Source organism: Sminthopsis crassicaudata, chromosome 2, assembly GCF_048593235.1.
Source record: "Sminthopsis crassicaudata isolate SCR6 chromosome 2, ASM4859323v1, whole genome shotgun sequence".
Taxonomy (NCBI): Eukaryota; Metazoa; Chordata; class Mammalia; order Dasyuromorphia; family Dasyuridae; genus Sminthopsis; species Sminthopsis crassicaudata.
This window is the reverse complement of record NC_133618.1, coordinates 75,241,642-75,248,254: the sequence shown is the minus strand read 5'-3', so window position 1 is coordinate 75,248,254 and position 6,613 is coordinate 75,241,642.

Here is a 6,613-nt window from a genome sequence, read left to right as displayed (position 1 = left end):
TGTGTGTCTGTTTCTAACTTCTATGAATTGTCCATCTCGTCCTGACGCAATTAACACTTGTACCAAATACCTCTAAACGCAACATGATCCAAACTGAGCTCCATCATTTTCCGCTCTAAAACCGCTCCTCCTCCAAGTTTCCATTTCTTTTTATACTCTCAATAAGTCAGACTTGAAACCTTGAGTCTTCCATTTTTATCCCATCCAATCCATAGCTTAATTTTATCAATTCTACCTTTATAAACTTCTCTCACATTTGTTTCTTTTCACATTCACATTCTTTTCTCCATTCAAATTTCTGATACTCTAGTTTAGATTCTTTTTTATTATATTAATATGTTATATTAAATATTTATATATGTATATAAAATATATTTTATTATTATATTATTTTATTAATAACATTAATTTTCTGGGTAATTAACATTTTATTAATAATGCTAGAATTTCATTAATAAAAGAGTTAGTGACAGTCTAGAATGCCAAAGATAAATCATGGAGGTGAGCTCACTGTTTACATACCTTTTGAAAAGTGGATGTTTCCTTAATTCCTAGACCCTAAGTGTTTTCTTTGGTGGTTTTCCCATGCCTGGAATACTCTCCCTTCTCTGCTCTGCCTACTGACCTACTTGGATTCCTTTAAGTCTCAATTAAAATCCTACTTTTCCTGGAAGCCTTCTCAAACTCCTCTGAATTGTTATGCTTTTCTTCTGTTAATTATTTCCTATTTATCCTTCATATTTCTTATTTTGTGAATATTTGTTTATATGGTGTTTTCCTTATTAGATTGAAAAGTTCTTGAGAGCAGAAACATCTTTGTTGGTGACGGGAACTATAGTCATGGAAAATTACCAGACCATAAACTTTGCATTGAGCAACAGATGGCGACCAGATGGCTAGAGAAGGGGAATGACCCCCACACTTCAGAACACATAGCCATGGTATTGTGTTAACCACAGAGATGTCTCGGGGCGACCCTAGAGACTCAGATAAGAGTTATAACCACAGGATGCCCTTCCTCCCCCTCCCGGGACGTCTGCTCCTTCCTGCAGTTCCCCCCCCCCATACCCTTTCTCGCAGGTAGCACACGTATTACATGCAGCGCACATAGCTTCACTCTCCCCTGCCCCCTTTTTCCCCTCCCAACTTTGCCCTCACGTATTGCACCTAGCTCTACCCTATATAACTTGAGCTGTTTCCAACAATAAACGAGACTTGCTTCAACCATTTGTCTGTCTCCCTCCTCCTATCCGCCCGCTTCTCTTTCAGGCTGGATCCCCCCTCGATTCCCCACGAATAACTGAGTCCCACTGGACGTGACACATCATTTTGCCTCTTTATCTCAAGCACTTAACATCGTACCTAGCACATAGTAAACCTGTTTTAATAAGGAAAAATAAAAATAGAATTCAAATAAATATCCATCAACCGATTAAAAAAAGAAGAAAAGTTGGCGTTTCTGAGAATGGCATTCCATTTTGATTGGTTAACAGTTAAAGGAGAATGAATATTATGATGAAAGGTAGGTTTATTCAAATGAGGGTCTTGAGGCACATGACATTGAATACTCAAAAAGAGACTTACCAATTTCCATACCTTCTGTCTGATAAGAGAAAAAAAAAAATGGAGAATCCACATTTCCCCAGATCTGTTTGAGTAAACACCATGAGCAGGAATGTACCCATTCATCTAAATTTAGAATTTCCTTATTGTGTAGAATAGAGAGAGATAAGGTGAAGAACTTACAGGAATGTATAAATTCTTTTTCTGTATTTTATTTTCATTATTTCTGTGTTTCCCCCATGACCTGTATAATATGTGCAGGTCCTGGCCAATATTTACTTAACCTGTGCTGATGACATTTATCAGTATTTGACATTTATTGATATTTAGTCTATTATCTTGATCACTATCTGCTTGATTAAGCCTGAAAGCCTGATTTTTTATTTTCTAGAAATCAGGAGATTTCGGGGAAACAGAAACCTTCCATTCCAATCTCTCCAAATAGCAACAACCAATTAGATGCCTCTCCCTCCCCTTCTCAATGCTCTCTTACTTGTGATGTAATCTCTTGTATAAAAGTTATGTATCTGTACTGTTTTTTAGCCCTCCTACCAAGAGCTTTCTCTTTCTTATCTTGTGATGGGATGGCTTATCCTCCAGAGGTTTTTAATAAACAACTTTTCTGTTTTCTACTGAGTGATTATTATCTTTGATTATACCTTAGCCTGGGTAAGTCTTTGACCAAGATTTCCCACACCAGTTGAATTCTGAATAAGAAAATAGAAAAGAAAGGAAAACTTGGCCCTAGTTCAATAATTAGTTTATTAATATATGAAAGAAATAATCATTTCTCTTAATAGTATCATCCTAGCTGATTTCTCTCCAGCATCTTCCCTCTTTAATCTGTCATTCAGCTGCCAAAATAATCTCAAGAACATTTTTGATCACATCTCTCTCATATCCCAAAACTTTTATTGGTTTATATTGATAAATTACCTTTAGGATAAAATGTAAACTCCTATGGTCAAAATCTAAAATTCTATACAATCTGGCTCCACGCTCATTTGGAATCAGTACAATAGAGATGGAGATTCAGAAGACCTTAGTTCAATCCCTTTTTTAGACTTGTGTGACTTTAGCTTAATTTCTCAGTTCCTCAAAGAGCTGGTATGTAAGATAAAGGGGTGAACCTAATGACTTCTGGATCCCTTTTAGCTCTATGTGATCCCATGATCATATTTTTCCTCCACCTGCCCTCTATGTTCCAGATTAAATAAACTACTAGCTAAATTCAACATATTGTCTTACTGATGTAATAAGGACTCTAAGTCTCCCGGATCTTTGTGGAGGGTGGGCCACTTGGCCTGGGGAAATTCCTAAAAATGATCCCCACCCTTCTACGTGGTTTCCTTGGGAATCTCTCACCTCCAATTAATCTGGGAATCGCTTTAGTCTGGGAAACAATCACCACTCTTTATTGATTTGAAAATTAGCTCCTAATCGCTCCCTAGCTCCAAACCATAGAAAGCTGGATAAAAAGATTCTGCACCCAAACTTTGGCTAATTCCTATCAGGAATTGGCCCATTGAGTGTTTTCTCAGTGAAAATAAACTCATCTTTGCCATAATCTTTGCTAATTTCTATGAGGAACTAGCCCACTGAGTGGTTTCTCAATGAAAATAACCCCTCCCCCCCTTTTTTTTTGCCAAAAAAATCTGGCTTGCAGATCAGGACTGTGAATTCTTTCCCCAAAACTGTGACATCAGCCTGGGGACCCCCATTGTTATTAGGGTATCTCTCACCCCTCAACATTTCCATCTCCCAGCTTTACCCCAATCATAACTAATGCCTGAATGTATATTCTCATTATCTCTGACCTTCAGAATTTTCTTCATCCTTCAACTTCCAGCTCAATCACCAATTCCTCCATGAAGGTTTAAATGATGTCAATTGAAAGTGTTTTCATCCTTTACTCCACTGAAACCAAATCCCTTCTGAAGGCCTTCCAGAAAGCTATCTGAGCCCCAGGTGAAGGAGACAGACTTTGAAGGAGATAATAAAGAATTTGGACTTTATCCTTGGCTATTCTCATGGTGATTACTCAGCTGAAATGAAGGCTGGTTCCAAGACCTCCAGAAAACTAACCAGAATATTACAGGTATTAATTTTTGTAAATATAAATTAACCCCTTTTAAATTTTTTTGCAGCAGCAGCAACACAATTTTAACTCTTGAAATGGTCATTTTGATTGTATAAGCAGGACAATAAGCAACAGAAGGGCAATAGGAAGTTGTAGGATACATAGAAGTTCACTAATGTATAGTATGTTCCATTGATCTTACTAGAAGAAGCCAAGAAGCTGCTATGCAACCATAGCATCCTGTTAGGTTGACAAACTCCAAAGGTATAATGGGAGTCATTGTAGATGATTGCATTTGTGTAAGTGCAGCCAATTGGGCAGTTTGAACTTAAGTGGTAGACAAGCTGCCCAAATAGTTTCGTGGTCAGCAACCATGGCAATGCTAGGGTAATGGCACTCTCATAATATAGGAACCAAGTATGTAGAATGCAAACTGAATCCTGCAGGGAGATATCAGAAAGGTCATTGTCAACTAATTCTATGAAAAAAAACAAACAATAAACCATGGATTTATTTTATTTAAAAGGGGAAAGAAGAAAAGTAAATTATCAATATTACAAATAATAAAAATGAAAGTAGTGAATTCACCACCAATGAAGAGAAAATTAATGTAATTATGTAATGTAACTATTTTCTCCAATTACATATCAATAAATTTGACAATCTAAATAAAATAAATAAATATTTGTAAAAATTGTCCAAATTAAAAAAAAAAAAAGAGGAAATAGAATAATCAAATAACTTCTAATTGAGAAAAAGAAATTGAATAAGCCATTAATGAACTTCCTAAGAAAAAATCATTAGGATCAGATGGATTCACAAGTTAATTCTATAAAATATTTAAAGACCAATTAATCTCAAATGTTACATAAGCTATTTAGAAAAATAGGCAAAGAAAGCATCCTACCAAATTTATTTTATGATTTAAATAAGGTGTTGATATCTAAACCAGAGAAAATAGAGAAAGAAAACTATTGATCAATTTCCCTAATGAATATTGCTAAAAATGTTTACAAAATAAAATACTAGGAAGGAGATTACAGCAATTTATGACAAGCATCATACATTATGACTAAGTCAGATTTATACCAGGAATGTAGGACTCATTCTATATTAGGAAAACTATCAGCATAATTGACCATATAAATATTAAAACCAACGAAAATCATTTGATTATTTCAGATACAGAAAGTAACAAAATACAAAACCCATTCTTATTAAAAACAATGGAGAATAGAGAAGTAAATAGAGATTTCCTTAAAATCATAAGTAGTATCTACCTAAACCATCAGCAAGCATTATCTGTAATGGGAATAAACTAGAAGCCTTCTATTAAGATCAGGAATGAAACAAGAATTTCTATTATCACCACCATTATTCAATAGTGTACTAGAAATGTTAGGTATAGCAATAAGAAAAGAAAAAGAAATTGGATGAATTAATTTAGATAATGAGGAAAAAATATTCTGCAGATGATATGATAGTATAGAGAATGAATTAAAGAACTACTTGAAACAATTAACAACTTTAGCAAAATTGCAGGACATAAAATAACCCCACATAAATCATCAGCAAATCTATATATTACCAAAAAGGTCCAGCAGCAAGAGATAAAAAGAGAAATTCCATTTAAAACAAATATAGATAACATAGAATACTGGGAAGTCTACCTGCCAAGACAATCTCAGAAAGTATATGAACATAATTAAAAAACATTTTTCATTCAAATACAGGCAAATTTGAACAATATACATGATATGAACAGTCAGATATAGAAACATATTTGTTTCTCATGAGTCGGCTGAGATAACATACTAAAAATGACAATTCCACCTATATATATATATAGTGCCATGCCAATCAAATTACCAAAAAATTATTTGTTAAAGCTAGAAAAATAAAAATTTTGTCTAGAAGAACAATAGATATTAACAAAGGATATTAAGGGAATCAATGGAAAAAAAATGTGAAGAAAGGTATTCTAATCAAACCAGATCTCAAACCTGAATTATAGAGTGGTAATCATCAAAGCAATCTGGTACTAGTTAAGAAACTGAGTGGTAGATCAGTGGAATAGATTAAGTAAATAATATATCACAGCAAATTACTATAGTTATTTAGTGTTTGATAAACCCAAAGATACAACCTTTGGGGACAAAACTCAACTCTGACTGAAACTACTGGGAAAACTGGGAAATAGTATGTCAGAAACTAGGCATGTACCTCAATAAGGTCCAACTGGAAACATGATTTAGACATAAAGGTGATACCATGAACAAATAAGAAGAACATGAGATAGTTTTATCTGTCAGATCGATGTAGGACTGTATACCTACTACATTCTTCACTATCCCACTTTTGAAAAATTATGCACACACACATTTTAAATTGGCAAAAAACCCTACCTTTTGTTTGTCTTTAAATTTGTGATCACTATATAAACTTTTCCCCGGGGTTCTGTTACCTTTACTCTGCATCAGTTCATATGAGTCTTACAAGGTTTCTCTGTAACTATTCCCTTCATCCTGTCCTATAATTCAATAATTATCCCATCACACTTATAAAACTTAATCTGTTCAATCAGTTCCTCAGTTTATGAACTCCATCTCAGCTCAGATTCCTTGTTTATGAACTACACCTTAAATTCTTATTTTTTGCCACTTCAAAAAAGCTATAAATATTTTACAGACTCATAGAATCTCCTTTAAACTGTCATCTAATTCCATCTTTTCCCTTCTCTTATTTCTCTATTGAGTGAGGTGTATTTTTGTACTCAATTCTCAATCTCTCTGTCTCCTTCTCTCTCTCCTCCTTTCCTTCTCATCTTTCTTCCTTTGACCAATGCAGGTGAAAGTATGGTTCAACTGTCAGCAATTTTTCACATCTCCTCATCTTTATTTGTAGAGTGGTAAGAAAAAACTCATTTCATCCTTCCCGTTGCTACCAAGAAAAGAAAACATTTTGAGAGAT